The sequence below is a fragment of the Vicugna pacos genome, chromosome 5, assembly GCF_048564905.1.
Source record: "Vicugna pacos chromosome 5, VicPac4, whole genome shotgun sequence".
Lineage (NCBI taxonomy): Eukaryota > Metazoa > Chordata > Mammalia > Artiodactyla > Camelidae > Vicugna > Vicugna pacos.
The window spans coordinates 65,850,276-65,873,987 of record NC_132991.1 but is presented as its reverse complement, the minus strand read 5'-3'; the positions used below and the strand labels follow the sequence as shown (position 1 = coordinate 65,873,987).

Sequence of the window (23,712 nt, the reverse complement as noted above, 5' to 3'; positions counted from 1 at the left end):
TTATTTTGATTACTGAGATTTTTGATGCCTGTTAATATTTTGTCTCAATAACCTCACTCTAATTCCAACCGTGCTATGACACTTGACCCTACTGACGTACACAGTACTAAGTAGTCTGGTATGTTGAAAGAGCACTGGAGCTCAGGAGAGATGATTCTAAGTTTTTGTTCTGCACGTCATCCATTAGCTGCATTATTTTAGACGAGTCACCTTCCCACTTGGGACCCCAGGTGCCCAATCTGAAAAATACAGGTGACATTTAAACTTTGACGAGAAGCTCAAAGATGGCAGGACAAAGTAATCTAGCTCTTTTATTACCTTCGATGCCTCCCAGTAGCCCCAAATCCAGTGCTTTGTACAGAATGGGTATTCAAAAAATGTCTTCTAGTAAATTGTTTTTTGAACACTGGAACAAAAATATGGGCCAAAGTTCAAAACTAAAAGCCCACACAAATTAAAAACATTTTGCAAATGAAAACAAAACCTCCCCAAACAAGAATACTGTCCCTCCCTCATTCCCTTCAGAGAAAAGAACAGATTTGAAATCATCGGTCTTGCTGATTCATTTAAGTACAGCAAAGTCTTGTTGCCTTTTTTCCCCCAGGAAATATTCTCTTCAAATATTTCAGGTTTTGTGTGAACCAGACTTGTGTAATCATCCATCCCTCAGAGATTTATTTCCATCTAAAGATGTACCACCCTGATGAGTCACATTTCATAAAATGTAACATCTGTGAGAAAAGATGATAAACATGCAGCAGCGCCTAAAACAGCTATAGAACTGAAGAAGAAACAGACCTCCACTGCCCGACCAGTTTTTCGTATTTAAGTTTGCATAATGAGAAGGCAGGGAGAGACAGCATTTGTGTGTATAGCCCAAACTCCTTTTTATTTTCTCCTCTTCTTTCCTTGACCGACAAGGGAGGGAAGGAAGGAAAGAAGGGAGGAGGAAGGGGGGGGGGGGGAGGGAAGGAGGGAAGGATGGAGGAAAAGATACTGGTAAGTGATAAAATGATAAAACATATGACTATATTTTAAGAGCTCATTTCTTTAGTCTTAGCTCATTTTATATTATGGCATCTTTTCCATTTACTTACTCTCTGACCAGTGGTAGGAATGTGAGGGAAGAACCACTTCTGAGACCTCAGCTATATTATTTTGCAGACTGGTTCTGAACACAGTTGATATTCAGTAAATAATTTCAATGTATTTAATTTCTTTCTCCCATATTTGATATCACTCACCTTGCCTCTGAAACAGGTCTGGTACTCGAGGAAAATAAAAGCGACCTTCTAAAGGTCATTAGTATGGCGGTTCATGAGAAAGGATGGATGTGGGCATATATCTGCACTGTCCCTGTGGTCTCAGTACAGATCTTCTTCTACTAATGATGGGGTTATGTCCCGATAAACCCATCATAAGTTGAAATACCATAAGTCGAAGCTGCACTTACTACACCTAAGCTACCAAATGTCATGGCTCAGCCTAGCCAAACATAAATGTACTCAGAACACTTACATTAGCCTATAGTTGGGGAAAATAACCTAAGACAAAGCCTATTTTATAATAAAGTCTTGAATAGCTCATGTAATTTATTGACCACTGTACTGAAAGTTTAAAACAGATGGTTGCCTGGGCACAAAAGGGTTCTAAGTGTATCAGTGTTTTATACTCGTGATGGGGTGGCTGGGGCTGTGACCGCTGCTGGGAAAAGATCACTCATCTGGGAAAAGATCAAAATTCAAAGTTCGAAGTACAATTTCTACTGAACATATATCGCTTTTGCACCATTATCAAGTCAAAAAATCCTAAGTTGCATCATCATGAGTCGGGGACAGCGTTTTGGATAACTCAAAAGCCAAGTACTTCTCCAAGTACTCAAGTCCAAGAAAGCAGTCAGAAAATATCTTGGCACCTACGCAAGTTATTCAATACCCTGTCATTAAAACATAATGCAGTTAGTTTATTTCCTGACAAGGAACCTGGAAGGAACTCAGTAGCGAACCACTTGATACAATAAAATTTCTTTTCAAAAATTCTCCTTCTAGAACAGGTTTCTCTATCTTTTCTGTTCATCACAGATTTTCTCTAACAAGGTAAAGTCAGACAAGCCACTTCAAGCCTAAAGTCTGATTCCCTGAAAGCATGTTTAATAACTCACATGACTAGTTATTAAAAGAAAAATGCTTGGCAAGTCTAAGCTCAACTTTAAAACCATCTATTGTTAGTCATATTAATAGTAACCATAGACATCTTGAGTCAAAAACACTTTAGTTTTACTTGCATTCAAGATAGCAAAGTTTTGAAGGTTCTGGAAAGAGATATTCCGAATGGCCATTCTGTTACTTCTAGAAAAATCTAATTCTACCATACTGACCTGGGAAATGGGACTGAAAGGCAGTGTCCAGAGTATTCTTTAGAAGTTACCCATCTCCTTTCACTTCAGAATTCGTTTGTTAAGCAACACCTGCATTGAACTTCATGCCAGTTATAGCACAAAGCGGATCATCTTCTCCGACAGGTTTTCCCAGCTCTAATGTGCTTAGGCAGCAGTTACAGGCCCTGAATTATTTCCCTAAAATGGATTTGGTAAGCCTACATTAAAGAGGTACATAATAAGGACTAATGGCTTATTTGGTGCTTTTTCACCATCCACGAGAAGAGAGCTGATGTGACACGCCCAGATGTCCCAATCAACCACCTTCACCTACATTTCTACGGGATGAGCAACATTCATCAAAGGAACTGAGATCGGTGCCCTTTGGTGACCTCTTCTAACACTTAGACTTGCTAAATTTCTGCCCAGATAAAAGCTTTCTCCTTGGGTGAATTTGCCCTTGGCTGAATTTGCCCTTGGCTGTTTAATACAATTGGGGGAGTGTTGGTCCAACTCTGTTTGAGCTGGTCACAGTGCACCTTGGGGTACTAAGTTCTTTTCCGGGAGTTACAGCTTGTGATGAACAATGATGAACTGGAGCACGTCCAGAAGAGAGCGAACAGGATGGGGAGAAAGCTTAAAATGACATCATGGGAGGAACGTTGAATGAACTGGTGGAAGCTATTTACCCTGGAAAAGAAAGAACAGGGTAACTTTTTTCAGCTGCGTTAAGGACCTGCATGCGGAGGGAACTGTTTTATTTAGCCAGAGAGTAAAGCAAATAATATGAGGGAAAAGAGACATTCTAGCTCAACATGAGGCAAAACTGTCTAAAGATTACAGTTGTTAAAAGTTGGTATTTATTCAGTTAATACATATTTACTGAGCATCTGCTATGTGTTCTAGGAGCTGGTGAAACAGTAGTGAATGACAATAAGCTGAAGCCATGGAGCCTTCAGTCCAGTACAAAGCTCTGTCAGATGACGGTACATTTCTCATACTTGGAGATGTTTAATGAGACAACCATAAATTGAAGGATTTTCAGGCATCAGATGTGACTGGACTTGACATCTAAAGTTCTGCCAACCCTTAAACTATGCTTTGGCTACTCTGTTATACTTGATGCAGTTTGATGACTCTCCCTACCACGGGTCAGGATGTACAGTTCTGGTTCTGTGGCTTAGCCGTGGTCTTCTATCAATCAGTGTATGTATGCAGTGCTGCCTCTGCTAGGTTTTTAGAGGGATGGGGCGATATGGAGGGTAGAGAGAAAACATCATAATAGTTCTTTCATATGTGATGGACAGTGAAGAGAAACAATTTTCTTATGTCCCACATTCACCCTCAAAGATCTGGTTGTCATTTCTATTACTTTCACTCTTTTTCAGCTTGCCATTATTGCTTGGGGAATGGGAGTTCTTCCTTTACAAATCAGTAATCTCTTTGAAGGAAGATGGAATCAAGGTGGCTAAAGATCATAGAATCGTAGTCTTTAAAGTGAGATGGAATATTAGAGATCATTTACTTTAGTGCCTTCATTTTATACATGAGAAAATAGAAACTTAGCAGAACACTTTAAAAGGCCTGAATACTAAAGACAGAAACTCCAATAACCATTAGAATTTTAGATAGAATACCTACTTTGGGCAAGGAAAGTTTTATAAGGAATCAATAGAACTTCTAGAAATTATAAAGTTAATCGTGAAATTTAATTTAATAAATTGTAGCTTAAACCCAATTGAAGGGAGAAGGTAAACAAGAAGGCATATCTGAACAAGTTATCCAAAATGTGGCACAGAGAGACAATGAGATGGAAGATATGAAGGAAAAGCCAAAAAATGAGGAGTAAAGAGTAAGGAGATCTAACATACATCAACTCCAGAGTTTCAGAAGGGGATAAAGCCTTGAGTTAACCAGGTGGTTAAAAGTGGATCCACAATTCTTACTCATGTTTCTTTTCATAATTGTATGAAGTTTTTTCCTTTATTAAAAGTGGATCCACAATCAGAATCTAGTTTATATTCAGATGTTTTGATCATATAATAATAGAGAATTATGAAATAATGCCATAATAGTCCTAATCAGGACAGAAGAGGACTGATTTGGGTATCACACAATCTGGTGATTCTCAGAGGTGCCAATTACCCTCTGGAGAGCAGAGGGACATCTATTGTTCTGTCTTGATATTATCCACAAGCCCTTACTTCTTTGGTTTAGGAGGAAGGGTCATTTTTGAAAACAGGGTCCCTGTGGTCTTCACCTGAATATGGAAAACTCTTTAAGAGAATAAAATTGGAAGACAAAAAGCATCTTAGCAGGACATCAAGACCATGATTGTAAGACCTTCTGTAAAGTTATGCAATGCCTGTAAATTTCTCATACTGTTCATGGTTTCTGTTATCTCCTATTTCCTTCTAGTGATTAATAGTAAAGGACTATTTATAAAGATAAAAATAAATTTTTGTGGAGCAAAGAATATGGAAGTTGGAGAGATGTGTGACAAGAGAAGTGGGTAGAGTCAGATCCTGAGGGAGAGGGGACTGTCTGACTTCCTGGGGCCCCTCAAGGACAAGAGGAGTAAATGGCAGCTGGTTCAAGCCTGGCTCGAGGCTGGACAGTAGAAAAAGACAAGTGAGATGGCTCAGTAAGGCAAACTGCATAATAACTTTTCCCGCCTTGCTACAGTCAGATGTGAAATGACAGTGAAGGCAGATCCTTCCCAAAGATGCAAGTGCAAAGTAATAGCCCATCTCTTTAAATGTATGGCTGAGCTGGCAAGAAAGTAAGGAAAATTTTTAGTGGCCTGAACTGAAATGGGAGCAGAAATCTAGTGACATCAAAGTTACTGGCTGTCCGATGGCCCATGTGACCTTCCCTTTATGGTTACCACCGTGCAAAGTTCAGAAAGTATAATGTAGGACTTGGAAATTTCCTTAAATGCCAGAAACAATAAGTAGCTCAATATTTGGTGAGAGGCTCTGTGTGCATGTTGGGAGTGCGTTTTCATTTCTGCCTTAACCTCCACTTTCCTTGCACAGAGCCTCAAGGTCATCCAGAGGTGAGAGCTTAGGGCCTCTGCAAGTCTTTCTTGGCAATACACAGAGCCCTAGGCACGAGGACAACCCTACACATGCATGGGCCTTCTTGATTCAGAAGTTTCCCAAAGCCCCTCTGCATGTCTCATTCCGTTTTTCTTTTTAATTTTTCATTTGATCTAATGCTTTCCCCCGACTGGTATCCATCACCTCAGGCAGCTGCAAAGTTAAGTAACCGCCTGTAACTGTTTTTGATGAATACTCACGGGGAAAAATCTTTTCACGCTGATTGAGCTCTGAGTTAAGTCAAATAGACGGTCTTGCAAGTGGGATTTTTCCAGGGAACCGAAAGACAGGTCATGTAATAATTCTCTGGGGATGAAGATTTGAAGGAGCTCCAGCCCCTTTCTGTTCCTTCCAGTGGCTGTCAGGCTGCTGGTCTTCACCATGAATGCAGGTATTTGTTTTCAAGAATATTACAAAGCAGGAGAATCTGAGATGGGACTAGGGCAAGGTAAAAACGCCACAAAGCTCACCTCTTTTACTGAGATTGAGCTGTTTCTCTTTCTTTCTGTCTTTCCCCTTCTTCTCCTTCTTCTTTTTAAAAAATAAACACCCCCAGATTGTTGCAAGCCTTTGGGTAATTTCCAGAGTTCTGAAAAATTTGATTCTTACTATTTCGCCAGTTTCTTGTTACTTCTGTGGAAGAGAGAATGTTCTGAGGTCCTTACTCCACCGCTTTTGCTGATGTCTCCTGGACAGAGATTAGAATTGGCACACTTTGTGTACCTGAAAACCACTTGGCCAAATAGCATGGCGTTCTTTTAAAAATTAAGCTTATGAAATTTAAGAAGAGGAATATAGACCATTTAATGGTTAAACTCCTATGGGAAAATCTGTATTTTTCCACCATTTTCTTCTCCCTCCTAAACTTGCTTTAGCCCCGGAGACTATAAACGTGAAAATGAATAAATAAATGAATCAATTAATCAATTAAATTTGTGACTCATCAAAGGATCCAACACAGGGACTTAAACATAATGAGTACTCAAGAAGTGGTACCAAATCAAAATCTGGCTCAAAATAGGCAAAATTGACCCGTTCTCCATTATATCTTATATACTATTCATAACATTAACTAGTTTTATATTTATCACACATAAAATTGTATAATCTTTTATATTAAAGACTTCCCACTTCCTTTAATTTTTACGGGATAGATCTTAGTTTGGATAAAAATAGGTCCTATAATACAGTTTTAAGAGTACATTCTTTCCATTAAAAAAAAAAAAGGAAGAGTGGGGAGGGTACAGTGGTAGAGCGCATGCCTAGCTTATTTAAGGTCCTGGGTTCAATCCCCAGTATCTCCATTAAAAACAGATAAATACACATACCTACTTACCTCCCCCACAACAACAAAAAAATTAAAATAAAAAAGACAATTAAAAAAAAAAGAAGAAAGGAGTGAGGAGACAGGAAGATATTTTTGTCAGCTGTCAAGGTGGTGACCGCTGGCAAATTTTTAAAGAATTTTGATAAATGAAACTGGTAGAAGCATACTTCTTTTCCATCAGAAAAATTCATAACTAGCTCAACTGAAGGACATTAAGTAAAGAAGCTTGTTTGGAAATAATCTGCAAAGATTCTTGTGTCCCATGTCTTTCTTAATTTGTTATAATGAAGGAGTTATAATATTTTAAGAGGATTAGCACTGCTTATAATGCAAGTGCTACATTTAAAGGACTAAAGAAGATTTAGTAACAATATAATATAATATGATTACGATACAACATGATATGATGGAAGAAGACAATATAATTCTTACATTTCTTGTTCTCACTAGCAAATTACAAAAAAAAAAAACAAGCAGCTTTTTATTTTGCTTCATGCTTTGTTAGAGAAGACGATGTGAAAGTGGAATAGAATCAGGCTATATTTTCACACACACACACACACACACACAAATGCACAAACACTGGGTTAACTCAATTTTATAAATACATAATAAAAATGGTACAAAAATTATCTTTTTTCTTCTCTGTGACTCTTCTTAATTAATAATGGATGTAAAAACAGGCCTTCAATTGTTATTCTAACAAAGATAGTCCACATCTTTAAAAATTATTTTATCTGTATTAATACTTAAAATCACCTAAGAAAAAGCAAATGGTATTTTCCTCAGTTCTTGTAATTGTCTTATGACTTAGAAATTTGCAAAAAAAAAACCCAAAAAACACTCTGAACAATAGGAGGTTTCTTCAAGACATCAGATGTCGTCTCCTTAGAAAGTTTTTGTCATGAGAAAACAAATAAGAGGATTTTTCCAGATTAAAAGACCGGAAAAAAAAAAAAAAAGAAAAAAAGGATTTTAGTGTGACCATTGATTAGATACTGATTTTAAAAAGATATAAAAGATATTTTAAGGATAATAGGGGTAATTTGAATATGGATTGGATATCATTAAGATTTTTTTCATTTTCTTAGGCCTGTTAATGATGTTGCTTTGTAGGAGAATATTCTTTTTTGTGGGTGTGTACTGAAGTTTTTAGGGCTGAAGTCTATCACTTAACTTTCAAAAGATTCAGAAAAATATATACACATGGCAGTTGTCCAGCTGGAATGCATGATCTGATTTTAATCATGAAATGTGAATGGGAATGCATTGTCCAGATCACCCTTCAATGACAAACCTGTTGCCCTAATTCCTGGGAGAGCTGTCAAGAGACAGGCTCCAATTAAGCGCATTTCAGACACTGCTGCTATTATATAGAGCCCATTGCCCAAGGTCAGTCCTTCTAGGGTAGCCAACCTCCAATGATGATTGAGGTGGAAACAGAAAGGCCTGTCCATTTTGGCCCAATGGGGGAATAATTCTAATGGGTCCATTTTAGCTTCAGAGGTCCACCTAGAGTCAGCTATGGCTGTGCATCCTAGCTTGCAGCTCAATTTCTCCCTCTGCCCAGTTGTGCTGTTCCCCCTCCCCCCATCCCACACATAGGTATTGATCCTACGGGCCTGACTTAGTAAACAGCTGATCATTAAACTCTGTGTCAAAGTCTTCTTCTAGGAAAACTGAATCTGAAACAGAAGATGAGTATCAGACAATCTCCAAATGATGAATTTTTTTTTAAGTTCCGTTTTCTTAAAAAATGCCAATGTTGTCAAAGACAAAGAAAGACTGTGGAAATGTTCTAGATTAAAAGAAACTCAAGAGACATGACAGCTAAATGTGATACGTGATGCAGGACTGCATCTTACACTGGAGAAAAACAAAAGGCTAAAAAGAACATTACTGGATCAACTGACAAAAATGGAATATGGATCATAGATTAGATTTTAAAAAGTATTGCATCAATTTTAAATTCTCTGTCACTGAGAAGTACACAGTAGTTAGGTAGAATGTCTGTATTTGTAGGAAAGAGACACTGAAAAATATAGGGTATCTGGGACATGATGTACACTGCTTCCTCTCAAATGGTTCATAAAAATTACCTACACACATACATAGAGAGAATATAAAAGCAAAAGGGGCAAAAGCTTAACAATTGGTGAATCTAGGTAAAGGGGATATGAGAGGATTCTTTGTATTTTTCTTGCAACCTTTCTGTAAGCTTGAAATTATTTTCAGATAAATTTTAAAAATACACATTCATATATAAATAATTATACATCAACCAAATATAGCAAAATGTTAACAACTGTAGGTTATAGGTACATGGTTGTTCTCTGTTATTCTTTCAACTTCTCTGAATGTTTAAAATTTTTCATAATAAAAAGTTGGGAAAAAATATAGGCCAGGATGTTTGATATCGCTTACCTCTTTAAGGCTTGTAAGACTATAACTTTTGGAGATTATGCCTTTATTTCAATTGCTGCCCTGAGTTTTCTGGTTAATCTATCTGTGATTAACTGAGAGAACACAGATTAGAATACCAATTAGACTCTTAAAGTTTCCCCCCTATAAAGCAGAACTCTTTAAATAATTAATTATTTACCTCTTCATTCTAAGAAAGCCTCTTAGGTATACAGCGTAAACTCTGAGTACCAGAACTTTGCCTTTTTAAAATTCTCTACTATATCTTTAGTTGCTAGATTATGGAATATGCTCAGTAAATACCTGCTGAAGGAACAAGCAAGGAAGTTCAAAAGTAAAAGTGATCTTGATACAGATTAATAATTTTAGAAAAAAAAGTGACAATGAATATATGTATGTTCATGTATAACTGAAAAATTGTGCTCTACACTGGGAATTGACACAACATTGTAAAATGACTATAACTCAATAAAAAAAGTCTAAAAAAATCGAAAAAGAAAAATAATTTTACCTACTGAACACCAAGCCCTACCATTATGGCCAAAATTAAATTTGGTTTTCTTTTCTTTCTTTTTTTTTTTTTTTCTTTTTTTGCTTACTTTCTCTTTCTCGTTGCAGGTTGGGAGAATTAGAATTCTGGAATTATTTCAGCACCAAAGTAGTTAATCTGAGTGAAGCTGAGCCAGGAAGTAATTTGAGGTCGTATTTCTGGGTTCCCAGATGAAGCAGCTGAGAGCCTTTTGAGTGCAAGCCCGTTAGGGGGCTCAGGTGCAGAGTGACCTTGAGGGAAGAGGTGCAACCACAGCTAAGGGCTTAGGAGGGGAGGACCCACCTTAGGAGGGTAAGATCAAGCTGACTTGAAGCCAGTAGAACTGACGCTCCACCACGTGTGGAGGAATGAAGTCAGGAGGCTAGCTGAAGCCATATATCAGAGAAGACAGCCTGTTTATTAGTAAAATGTTAATACTCACTCAAGGAGGCTGGAAATAATAACGCTGCAGGAGACAGGGCAGCCAGGAGTCAGGATGCAGAAACTGGGACTGGAGCAAGAACCAAGAGGAACCTAAACAGATGTGGAAATAGGGCACAGCAGCCGCGGCATCAGTTATGTTTGCCCACATGGGCCTGGGTGGAAGTGTTAGCCACAAAACAGTCTGGCCATGATCATGACCTCCTGGCAAACCACCCAGGGCTTGCTGATGGTGCTGGAGGCTCACCAGGGTCCTGACCGGCAAGTGTCCCCTGAGGCACACTCTGCTGTTGTTTCAGGTGACCCTTTATATCCTACTTCACCATCCTTACTATTTCTACTTCCAACTCAGAGTCAGAGGAAGTCAAGCTCAGTACCACCAAGAACCTTCAATTTTTCATCTTCATCCTCCTGCCCAGCCCCCACCTCCTCATTTTCAAATCTAGAAAGCTGCTTGCTCCTTAAGCAACTTTTTATTCAAAATAATTTGTTTAAATTTGTAATTAGTTATTTTGCATTGAATAATGAAAAGGATCCTTGTAGCTAACAGACCAGCCAATTATCTGAAGTGTTTTCAAGGTGACGTCTTACAATACTGCTTAGAAAGGACCAGACTCCTCAACTTCTTGACACGTTGAAGTGGAACACTGGAAGGACACTCAGTACAGTGGTCTTACTACACAGCTACACTGTAAGACATGATTTATGATATGTGGGTATCCTGAAAAATATGATTTATTTCAGGTTCTCTCTGCCTGTCACTGTCTTTGTGTGTTTTACAATTGTGCAAGTTGTAGACAACTTATAATAATGCAAACAGTCTTGTCTTGAGAAATATAAATGAATTGTGGCTAGTAGAATGTAATTAATTATTGCCCTGTAAATATTGACCAGTTTTGCAACTGTTTATAAATCATTTCTTTTTTGTTTGTTTTTTAATGGAGGTACTGAACCCAGTACACACTTTACCATTGAGCTATACCCCTACCCCACGCCCTATAAATCATTTAGACACTTCTGATGGTCTATGTATGTGTGATACTATGGATTCTCCTTTTAACCCATTGTAACATCTGACTGATTCTATCATTAATTAATGAGTTGAATAAAACCTTTGAAACAGGTTAACTTTATATTTGTATGTGAGTCACGATCTACTTGTTTTTTTTTTAATGGTTTTTTAATAAGTCTTTAGTCCAAAAGTATTAGTCCGACCTTGAGAGCACAAATGAGAGTGGGGAGAGGTGGGCAGGGATGTGGTAAGGTGTTTTTTTTAAGTGTGTATGTAGTTTCTTTCTGGCTCACTCAAGATTCTAAAACCTAAACTTACCTTCCCCTTCTAGGATAATGATGGAACTGAACAGCAGGATGGGGGAAACACTCATTTAGAGGAAGGGGTGGGGTGGGGCTGGAGGCTTGGTCTGGGTACAGTACAAGGCAAGCAGGAAGGGCTTAAGGAGGGAGAACTCTGGCATCACCATAAGTTTGTATTGCTGAGCAAAGCTCTTTCTTTAGGGATCCCGAGATCTCTCTTTTCCCTTCATCCTTCATTCCTATCTGTTCTCCTTAAGGACGGAATGTTAGAAATGAGGCCCTTAATATGACTATTGGAATCAGAAGGCCAATAAGCAAGATTAATACAACTGTTTTACACAGCCAGGACATTAACGCAGCATTCAGATATGTGCAGCTTTCCTTTTATCTCTCTCTCTCTCTCTGTTTGTTTTTTTTTTTTTTGCAGTCAGACTGAGGCCACTTAATCCCTTCGGCAGCTACTCAAATGGAGGAAGAGAGCCAAGCCAGTGTTCCAGCCATCCCCAAACTCCAAAATAAATGGTTAGATGTGGCACTTTGCCTGATCAAGGCTGCAGTCTGAGAACACAGAATGCCTTTCCCGGCCTGAGGAGACACTTCCCGCCTCACCAGAGGGGGATGGAGAGAAGTCGCAGCAGCTCCCTGTGAAGTCCCAGCTCCGTCTCATGAGCACCTTCCCCGGCCCTCGCCTCGGCTCGCCCTTGGGATGTCTAAACCCATCAGGGTGTTTATGCAGACTTGACTTTCTCCACCTTCCCTTCTCCAGGCTTCCATGTCTGTCTTCTTTCCCGTCTGTCACCTGGTTAAACCACTCTCTACGCCACCGTCTATCCTCACCATGAGCTTTGATGTATCCAGAAGGGATCCCAAGCCTTTCCGGGCAGTGTATGGTGGTTAAGAACGAGAGCCCTGGAGTCAGACAGAAGCGGGTTTGTAACTACAGGGCCACTTGTTACCCATCTGGGTGGCCTTGGGAAGTCAGTCAGAAGCTCTAAGCCTCAATTTCTCCATCTGTAGAAATAGGGGTAATAAAAATATCTACTTTATTGGGCAGCTGTGAGGAGGAAATGAGGCAACTGAGTGAAGCTCAGGGTCTGATACACAGTCGTCTATTATTACTATAATCTTCTTCTGTCTCCAGTCTCCTTTCATATTTTCTTATTTGTAGGTACTACTTCACATTTCCCCCCACTCCAATCCAACACAATTACTGATGAAGTTAAAGACACGCCAGCTAAAAATATGGCACCTTGGCATATAGAATAGTTTACGCTGAAAGAATATGAGAAACAGCAGATGCAGGAAGGACCTTCTGAACTTCCTGAGTCAGGACACAGATCCTCATGTGAGAGGTGCCCTTCCTGTACCCTTAGGAAGGGAGCATCTTTATCTCCAAGGAAGGAGGGATGCTGAGGGACATCTGAATGAACAAGCCTTGCTGAGTGTCCCCCAGTTTACCACCCTTAGCTCACACCCCTTTTGTCCTATCACATTTTTCGATGACTCTCCACTTTTCATCAAATCCAGTACGCATAAAAACAGTCAAGTTTAATTGTTCCTCAAATCTTCATTTTCTTCTGAAGGCTCCCATGTCATGTAAAACTCCCATTTAAAAATGTGTATGCTCTTCTCCTGTTAAACTATCCTTTGTTATAGGGGCCCCAGCTGACAGTTTAGAAGAGGAAGAAGAAAAGATACTTTTTTTCCTCCTCTACAATAGCAAATCAATGACGGTGCTCATATGCACCGTATCATTTTTTGATTACAATCAATTTCAGTTTCTTCATCTGTGATCTGGGGAGAAACCCCACTAGTAAACCACTGTTGTAAGAATTACACAAGATACTGTATATACGTGCCCTAGCACAGTGCCTGGCTCATAGTAAGTGCTCAAGAATTGTGAAATATCATTGTTATATCTTACTTCATGCATCCTTTGATTAGGGTGTATTATGAAATAATTCACATAACTAACATATGGCCTTGTTGAAAGGGAGCAAATTTGGGGGCTTCCAAAATTTAATGATCACTGTCTCTAGTCAGAGAGCTTGTTTGATATTATTTGTAAATGGTTTTGATAACATTTGGATTTATGTTTCATCCTAAAAGAAAACATTAGTTGAAAGATACCACTGGCAGCAACAAGGGTTTCCTGTTGTTAAGTAAAGCTACATTATGCTCATTTCTTCCTTCCCAAAGCAGGACATTCTGATCCTCTGGTGATGTTCTGCTTAAAGGAGTTTATTTATTTTACATCAAATGATTCATGTAGATGAGTTCATTTCTTGTGATGAAGATCGGTACCAGGTAGCCGGGCTTCTTGCTGTAATCCAACTGGCTAGAAACTGCATCAGTTCCCTGGCTTAGTAAAAACAAAAAACAAAACCAACCAAAAAAACCTCCAGCTTTTCCAAAGAAACTCTGTTTGGGCATCCTCTTAAGTTTGATGAATGAGCTATTTACTGACTGAGAAAAGTGTAAAAAGGAAGAAATGGTCATTCTTTAGGAAATTATTGAAGGGCACTCAGTGGATTTGAGCAGATTCCATTTGACATGGCTAGAAAATCTCATTTTTAATAAATCAAGCTTTTGTTTAATTAAGGCTGAAATCAATGAGTGTGAATATTCTTGTAAATGATCTAATAAAAAATTAAAATGGAGAAACACTCTCCACAATCATTTCCCCCACCCACTCCTGTGTTCTGGGAGATGAATACATTCCTGGAAAAATCTGAAAACACCACTTTTAAACAGTGTTTGGTATATTATAATCCCTTCTACAAAATAAGCAGTTTTAAGTAGATGCTGAAATTCCTCCTTCCCTATTCAATCTCTCAAAAAGCAAAAGGCAAACCAAGGAGAAATGCTATGCTTAAACATGAGTTATCATTTCAGAGCAAGGAATCTCTCCCAGGCAAGGATAGAAGATGGTCATTCTACTATCTTCTAAATTTTTCCATCTTCTTGGTTGATTTATGTAAAGAACTGTAATGGATAAAATCACCCCAAGGGAGAATGGTTTTATTTTGAATAGAGGCAATGAAATGAAAACCCATTTGGACAAAATGACAATCAAACAGAAAAGTCATATTTAATATTATCTATACAGTTGGGCAATAGAATAAATAATTTATATAAACTTCATATTTTCTATAAGGTAACAAAACAATTGAATTGACTAAGGTCATATTTCCTGAACTTGATGGTGGTTTGGAATTAAGGGGAAAATCAACAGTTCTTCTAAAGGGTAAGCTGTGTTTTTAGATATTACTTTCCTAATTGAAGTCTTCTCTGACCTCTACAAGCCCATCTCCCAACCTAAATCAGGTCTCTGCTCTCACTCTTTTTTTTTTTTTACATTTTTTATTGAGTTATAGTCATTTTACAACGTGTGTCAAATTCCAGTGTAGAGCACAATTTTTCAGTTATACATGAGCATACATACATTCATTGTCATATTTTTTTTGCTGTGAGCCACCACAAGATCTTGTATATATTTCCCTGTGCTATACAGTATCATCTTGCTTATCTATTCTACACGTCTCACTCTTCACTTACAATTTTTAGTTATATATTTGAATGCTTACTTGAGGAATGTCTCTCCTCCACCCGACTATAGTTTTGTTTACCTTCATACCCCCCAGAGCCTAGCACAGTGCCGGGCAAAGAACAGAGTTCAGTAATATTTATTGACTAGCAGAATGAAGATTCAGTGGTTTTTGATAAAAGACATTCATGCCCATGGGTATCTTGGCAGCAATTAACATTTACATTTATCTGAGAAGGCAAAGATGAGTTTGAGGAGGAATTAAAGGTCTTAATTATCATCAAATCCATTAGGTCCTGTTCCCAGTTCCTCTTTCTTATTAATGGTGTCAAAGGAATGTCGAATTTCACTCCCCAGAGATGTGCTGAATCTGTCCGGCCACTTAACTAGACCGAGACTTGACTGACAATAGTTCCTACTTGGATGATGAGATTTTTCTCCAAACTATTATCAGGAGCAAATTACTTCACTATAAACCTGTTATCTAATAATCTATTGCTTATAATTAAAACCAGTTTACCTAACTGAATTCAAAAGAAAGCAAATACAAAGCATACCTAATTATATAATACCATTTAACACATTAAGGAAATACCTAACATTTCTTGAGTGCTTGTTAAGTACACTACATTGCTAAGTAACTTTACATGCATTTTCACATTTAATTCTCACAGCAACCCTGTGAGGCACTATTATTATTTCCATGAGGCTAAAAGGGGTTGGGCAATTAGCAAAAGTGGTGAAGCCTAGACAAGACTTCTGGGTCTGTGTGACTTCAGAGATTTCCTTCTTAACCCAGTAATTATCCGTTAATGTGTTTATCTCCCTTGCGAAATAAACTGTGAGCGCCTCAAGGGCAAAGACTAAGTTTTACTCATCCTTATATCTCAAGCACAGAGTAGAGTGCAGGAAAGATAACAGGTGCTCAATAAAAGTTAAGTGAATCAAGGAGGAAGCGCTTTCTCAATCCTCAGAACTATATTGTATGTTTAATGTTAAACATAGTTAACTCTATAATGTGCATAAATAAAACACACAAATCAAACAAGTATTTATGTAATAAAACAAATAATACATAAATACATCTTACTATTTTCATTAAATTAGTAATCCTTATTTTATGTTGAAGCATGCCATTTTGTCAGGTCAAAAATGGTCAAGGTCAAATAACAGCATTTTTATATGGTACAACCCAACTTAAAATAAAAAAAAAAACAATTTTGTCAACTCCTAGTTATATAATGAAGCAGAACACTCCATTACCAGATGTTTTCCACTCAAATAGAGGTTTCTCATTACAAACTGCCAAAGAGAAAGTTTTATGAAAAATTAAGTATGCCTATCTATATGCATTTTCTTCTAGGTCTAATGATCTAATTTAATATACAAATTATTTTTCATGCTTTAGATCCTAATGAAAACTCAACCCAGCACACATTATTAGACTTGGCTTGGATTCTTTATCTTTTCCAAGCTGCTAGGCTGCATAGCTCCTTGCAAAAGTCCTTCCCCAGGATGTCCTCCCTTTTTAATATTAACTCTGCCTTTATTCCAAGCCCTCATGCACCCCCTAGTGTTCCTCAAACACTTTTGTAATGAGTATATTACATATGCATGTAATGAACACTTTTCGTTGAATAATAGGGTCTGTTATATGTGATTGTATAAAGCATTTGAAATGGAGAAACTATACTGAAAGGGAGCAGAATATGTCCACCCAAATATGCCACTTTGGCATACTGATTATTTTGAATTAAAGTTACCTGAGAAACAGTTGGTATAAGAATATTCTGACTCCCTTTTGTCCCCCTGAAAGCAGGAAATAAATCTCCAATGTGAAAGGTACCCTCCCCATATCAGAAGGGTAGAAGGCATCCCTGTCCCCAGAAACAGAGAGTTTAGGGCCAAGAAGCCTATATAAACAAAACTTGTTATGTCTCCGCGACCTCAAATGCAAACTTCTTTGTCTTGTCACTTCTTCACAGAGTTTATTGTTTCTTTGCCTCAAAGATATAAAAGCTGTCTGCTTTGGCTACTTCTTTGAATCTCACATTATGTGAACTCTTGTACATACAAAATTAAATTTTTCTCCTATTAATCTGTTTTGTGTCAGCATAATTATTAGGTCAGCCAAAGGACTTAGAAGGGAAGAAGGGAAAAGTTTTTCATCCCTACAATCTCCAACTGATTCAGTTATTACACTAAATTCAGCTATTATACTAGCTGGTTGACAACGGGCAGTTCTTTTTTTTTTTTTTTTAATTGAAGTACAGTCAGTTTACAATGTGTTAATTTCTGGTGTACAACATAGCAATTCAGTTGTACATATATATATATCTTTTCATATTCTTTTTCATTATAGGCTGTTACAAGGTCCATTGGACCATGGACAGTTCTTAATATTTTGTTTCTTGCATTAAAAGAATATAAATACATAAATAAACAAATAAATAAATAAATAAAAATATAAATATAAATATATATATATAAAAAACTGAATCACTATGCTATATACCAGAAACTAACACAACATTGTAAATCAACTATACTTCAATAAAAATAAAAAAAACTTTGAGAAAGAAACACAAAATTATAACTTTGAAGAGTAACCCATGAGGCCTTTGTAAGCACACATGATAAGCTTTGCTTCTGCGTGATTCAATAAGGAGAGAAGACTGACCTCTCCTTATTGAATTCTTTATATGTTAAACTTTATGAAATGAATTACTTCACCACGCTTTGAACATTGTCATCTAGTGGTTGCATTTTTGTTCACAATACCAACAAGATCTCCTGCCTTTGGTGTTCTAAGAAAGTTCACCTAACCCACTGGTAAGCCTGAATTCTCTTTCTACTGTGCTTCAGTCTTCAATTTAAAAACTATATCCCAAGCAGAGTCCACTTGGGAATGTCCCGGTTTTAGTTGGGTTAGCCTGGCTTTAAGTGCACCTGTATTATCCGGCTTGGTAAAATTCTGAAATACTGTATGTAGGTCAGCAACTCTGGTATTACAGGCTTTCAGGACTTAAGTGAGAACCTTTATTGCAGAATTTAATTAGGTGTGGATTTCCTAGAGAATGGAGGTCACAGTGTGGTCAAAAATAGCACAATGAAAAATGTAAAGTGCTATATACTTTTATTGTAACCTGAAAATTTCCCCAGTTGATAGTGGGCACAAATGAGGTAGTACTTAGAGTTTTAAATCAGGATTCACTGGGTTGTCTCCATAGGCTGATGCAATATCCACTATGTTTGCCCAATAAAGAGATCATACTTGAGAAGAGTTCACAGAAAAGTATTTCCAGGGCTTCCAGGTGAATTACATGTGTTTGTATACAAGTTTGTTCCTCTTGGGCACCAAGACTCTACCAGGTGTGCTGCCAGAGTGCTGGGCTACCTGCCTTGTCAAAGCTGGGTAGAGCTCTGGGGTGAAGTTAGTGTAGTGGACTGGAGAATTCTCTTCCATTATATATATGTATTTTTTGTTGTTGTCAGAGGGCTGCTTGTGCCCTGATGTTTTAGTGGAAGCATCTCAGCATTTTTAATTGCATGCTGCTCTTACACCCACTTCTCCTCTCAAAGGTCAAAGGCTGTTCTGGGCTCCTCCCTCCTAGCAAGTTCTCCCATAAGCCTCCTCAGGCCAACAAGAACTTCAGGTGGGTACACCCCATCAGTTGCTCAGTCTAGTTCAAATCTTGTCCTCTCACTTTGACTCATGATGGGACACCAGGCTCACCTCTCCCACTGTCTCACGTCCTCCATGAGCTGTTAACTTGGGTACTCCCATCCACATCCATCCCTTCCTTTTCTGAACTCTGTATCTTGTAGGTACTACACACTTTTTATACTCTTTTCATTTAGTAATTTAATTCTGTCTCCCAGGCAGCACAACTCTAAGTTTACTAAGGGCAAGAACCTTCCATTAAAATCCATGTCTTCTCCCACCAAACCAGCTGAAAGGTCAGTCAGTATTTGCTTGACTGAAAAAAAAAAATTTGCTTGACTGAATATGACATGTATAGTTACCTTCTCTTAGTTAATGATAAACAAACAACTCCCTTCCCTCCCCCAGAATAGGAAATAGCCAATTTCCAAACAAGTAACCAAACTTTCTACCTCCCATCTTCCTTTGCTTGAAACAGAGTAAAACAAAACAAAACAAAATTTAAGCCATCCAGAAAACCCGAACATACCTTACTAATTTGATGTGATCAATTCCTTTATCACAGGTCAAATCTTTATTTGCACTCGTCCTGCAAAGAATTGCTGTGTGCAGCATTTGGCACACTCACATTCACAAGGGCTAGTTGATTGTGTTTGCTGAACAAGGGGCCAATGAGATTGAGGTTGGCCGGTTGGCTCTTCCCTGGATCAGTATGCTTCACAAAGAGAAACTTCCAGAGGCAAAGCCAGGCCCCATTTTAACCCTTGCCCTTCCATCCTCTAATTAATCATCTGGCCAATAATACTCATTAGGCTGAACGAAGGACTGCATAATTTCTAGCAAAAAGTTTGTGCCTGACTCATGTTTACTTTGTTCCTTCTGATATCATTTTTTTTAAAAACAATGAAGGGCATTTTTCATCTTATTTGAGCATCAATAAAATAATCAGAACATACTATGATAATTGAAGAATATGAAAAAATAGAATCTGAATAAAAGATTTGTCTCAGCAACAATTTATTCGGTACCCAGTATATGTCCTAGGGACCCATTACATACATCACACGGAACAATGACTTAATAAGGAAAGGTTGTTTAAAAAAAAGGAAGAGTGGGAAGACTGGAGTGCTAGAAGGACCCTAGCCAATCAGATTTATTCAAGAGGAAAGGAACCTGAGATCCAGAAAGTTTTCTCTGCCTCAAGCTATGAAATAAGTTTGAGGCAGAGTTGGGATTAAAGTCTTGGGTGACAGACAAAATAAAAATAGCAAGTATAAAGATATTGTGCAACCGTAGATTTGAGGCATGTTTGGAAATTGTCCAATTTAAGAGACTGCTGTGTTGGTACTCTTGATTTAGCTAGTTATGTTTTTTCCATCTTTAAAATTTTTATATTATCAGTTTTTATTGTGGTCTTGGCTTTTACTAGTTTCATTAGAAGTTTTATGAGGCAGAGAAGTTAATTACTAAATTTAATTACCAAATTACTAAAGTTAATGTCACCAAAGAAACCAAGTGAATTAGAACTAAAAAGCCCCTACCAGATTGAAGAATTTAACTTTTTGTGGTTTATATGAAAATTGAGACCTGAAGAAAAAAATAGATGAGAATTTTCAATATTACAAAGTTTTAAAATTATACATGTAATGGACTATTAGAGAAAGTTTGGGGAAAAAGAAGGGATATATCACCTGAATGGGTCCAGCCTATGCCACTGTGGCATAAAAATTATTTTGAGCAGAAGGCATTTGAGGCCCCCTAAGAACTCAAAAGAACTCAATTGTCATAAATCTCCTCCCCAGGAACAACAAGAAAAGGTTGTCTCTTATCACCAGAGTTGAGAAGTATCCACAGCAGACCTAAACAGACGTTGTCACAAAAATTATTATATTGTCCGTCTATTCTCCCAAAGGCCCACTTACCTAAGAAGTCATTTGTTTTCCCACAGGTGCCCTTTCTCCCTCTCCCCTTCCCTTATTGAGAAGTCACTTGTTTTCCTGTAAGTTTTCCCTCTTTTCTTCCCCTTAAGATGGTATATAGGCCCCAAAATTCTAGCCATCCCTTTGAGTCACATCTTTGTGTGAACTCCCCTATGTATGTAAAAATACATGATTAAATTTTGTGTTATCTCTTGAAAATCTGTCATTTGTCAGTTTTACTCGCAGGCCCTCAGAAACTGAACTTAAGAGGGTAGAGGAAAAGTTTTTCCTCCCTGACAAACCATCGGTTCCCAATTAGCACACCAAAGTTCGCCATCAGCTTAACACAACTATTTTTAATTTTGTAGCTGAATTTTGCCATTTGTCTTCAATGTTTTTCAACTGCATTTACTTTTTACATAAGCATAATCATTATTAATATTTTAATATGAACACTCATCCATGATGCAACATAACCTTCCAAATTATGATTTAATAATTACTGCAAAATATTTCATTGAGATAATATATAAGAAGTTTCTTAACTAGCTTTCTACTGTAAGATATTTTAGATTGCTTCGGATTTTTTTAAATTATAAGCAACCCAGAAAAAAATTTTTGAGCATAAAGTTTTTCTCCTTTTAAAATTACTTCCGTGGATTTGCTTCAATTGCCATAGCTTTTGAAAGAGGAATGTTGGGTTAAAATCTATCTCGGGGAGGTGACAATTAGTGGTAAAGTAACACAGAAAATGTATGACTTTCTTTTATAAAATAAAGGACTTAAGTCTTAGGTAAAATCATAAATAAAGGCCATGAAAAAACTTAAAAATAATTCAGTGTCTGGAAGATGTGCAAACATGATGAGAATTTACTCAGAAAGAGGAACTGCTTGAATTAGGCAATTTGAAATTAGAGAAAGTCCCTTGGCTTCTTCATAAACAAAACAAAAAATACTAGTGGATTAATTTAGCAACACATTTGTGGAAGCTTGGGCGAATGAATTTGTTTTAAGTGAAAAGGTCCAATTTAAGAGAATAATTGCTGGTGAAAGCTCAGTTATAAAATTTTTGTTTGTTTTTTATTAGCTTTCCTTTGGAGGAAAGGACAAACTATGACACACAATAAAACAACTGGTGCCTACAGTTATCTGGCTACCAAAGGAACAATCAAGTTAGCTGAACATTTTCTCCCACATCCTTCCCTTCAATTAGCCATTTGTCCTTCATTAGATGAGCCCAGATACCAATTACTCTAAAAGGCAATTGATTATGAGATTTCAAAAATGCAACAACAAAGAAATGTTTGTCCTGAAGAAGCACAAAGCTATTCATCTTAAAAAGAGACGAGAAAATCAAACCACATTACAACTCAATTTAGAACTTTTTTTCCTACCTTGTAATCTAAGGAGGGCAAAATCAATTTTCATCTCAGAGTACCATTTCCTCCCACTAGATTTCTCTACAGTAGGCTTTCCACAAATGATGTTTGACATTTCTGAATCACGACTACATTTTGGAGCTGTAATTTGCTAGGTAAAAGCCTAGAAAATGACTGAAAGTTCTTCACTGTGCTCTCCCGCCCCACCTACCCTAGCAACCTCCTTCTGTTCTCTCTTTCAGTGTTTTAGATTTAATCACAGCTGTAGCAAACCCAGTTCTGCTCTTCCTACACACTTTTGACAGGACCGAAAATATGAATCTGCACAGAGAGCTTTCCATAAACTATCAGGAGTCCTTTCTCTTTCTTTGCCAGCTAGTAGTTAGTCCAAAAACAGCTTTGTAAATGAATCTGCAGGAATCCCCATCAGGTCAGCTGCAAACGTGTCAGTTTGAGGAAAATAAACAAGACAGCACTTACCAGTTAATTTTCCGTGAAGAGAGAAGCTTTTGTGATGTCTGGGTGTAACCTCCCTGCTCCAGAATGAAATGGAGGGTGGTTTTCAGAACAGCTACGTTGTTCACTCTTTTCCCAGCCTCCTCATTTGGCTTTTATCTGGCTTTTGAAATGACACTGCAGAGGAGAATGATGTTGGGTTTCACTTGAATGTGGTTCTTCCCTTCCTCCACTACCCTCCATAGAAATTCATCATGCATTCCAGGAGAAAAGTAAGCAATGAACATACTGCAGAAATTAATTCTTTTGCTCAGCGTGTACACATGTGTAACTGAGGTTTGTTTTTTGAATGGAAATTATTGCTGTTGGCTTCAACGCTGCAGGCTGAAAACCAGGGAGAGGGAGGTACCAGTCCCGCCTGTGTTTGGGTGGCTTTTGCTTGTGAAAAGTCAAGTTAAACTTCATTCCAACCATAGAACAAAAAGAACCCTAAAATGTCAAAGGAGCCGCAAACTATAGGGCTTATTAGCAGAGAGGTTTTATTTCCTGGGTTTCAGTGTATTTCTGATAGGGAAGAATCAGAATTACATACTAGTTAAGTTATGTGTTTTATTTTTTATTTCTTTACTTAGGTGGGTTGAGAGAAAAGTTTCCAAGCTTGGAGGAAATTAAAGGTTTGATTTTTATCTCTCATTTCATCTGTGGCCCTGGCAGATGAGGGCACATCTGTGTACCTGAAGCGGGACTCAGAATTCAGAAATTCAGGGGATGGGAAACATGGAGGCTGACAGTAAGCCAGCCTCGGTGTGGTTAGCTTTCCCTCTGCAGAGCTAACTTGATTTTCATAAGGTCTAACATCAGCTTGACCACGTGATGTGAGAAACTGAACATTATTAGGTCATGACACATTGTTAGGCCGGCTGATTGAACACTGTTAGATGAGCTGCCAGAAAAACGCACAATTTGTATTTGACGGGCTGCGAATGCTGGAGGGTTAGCAGAATATGCCTCTTTGGAGAGTAAGAATTATTCTGAGTTGTTTATTTTGAAGAACTGCAGGCACCTTGCAGAAGCTCTAACAGAGGAGGTGTTATCTATGAGGGAACTTACACTTATAAAAGGACATTTACATTAGTAAAGGGGCCTGTATCAGGAAGACAGCTATTACCAGAGATCACTTTTTCCCCTGAGAGACTTATCTGCTTGACCCAGCCACCTTTGTTTACCAAACATTTCT

The 23,712-nt window shown here is 37.8% G+C and overlaps 1 protein-coding gene across 1 annotated transcript in view; it reads right to left on the bottom strand.

Annotated features, from left to right (window-relative positions):
* CMKLR2 (chemerin chemokine-like receptor 2) overlaps positions 1-22,732 on the bottom strand; it is a 37,823-nt gene extending 15,091 nt beyond the window's left edge. The window contains exon 1 of the mRNA XM_015240052.3: positions 22,500-22,732. The gene's annotated coding sequence lies outside the window, so the exon portion shown is untranslated. The remainder of the gene's footprint in view (positions 1-22,499) is intronic.
* Between the last annotated feature and the right edge of the window lie 980 nt (positions 22,733-23,712).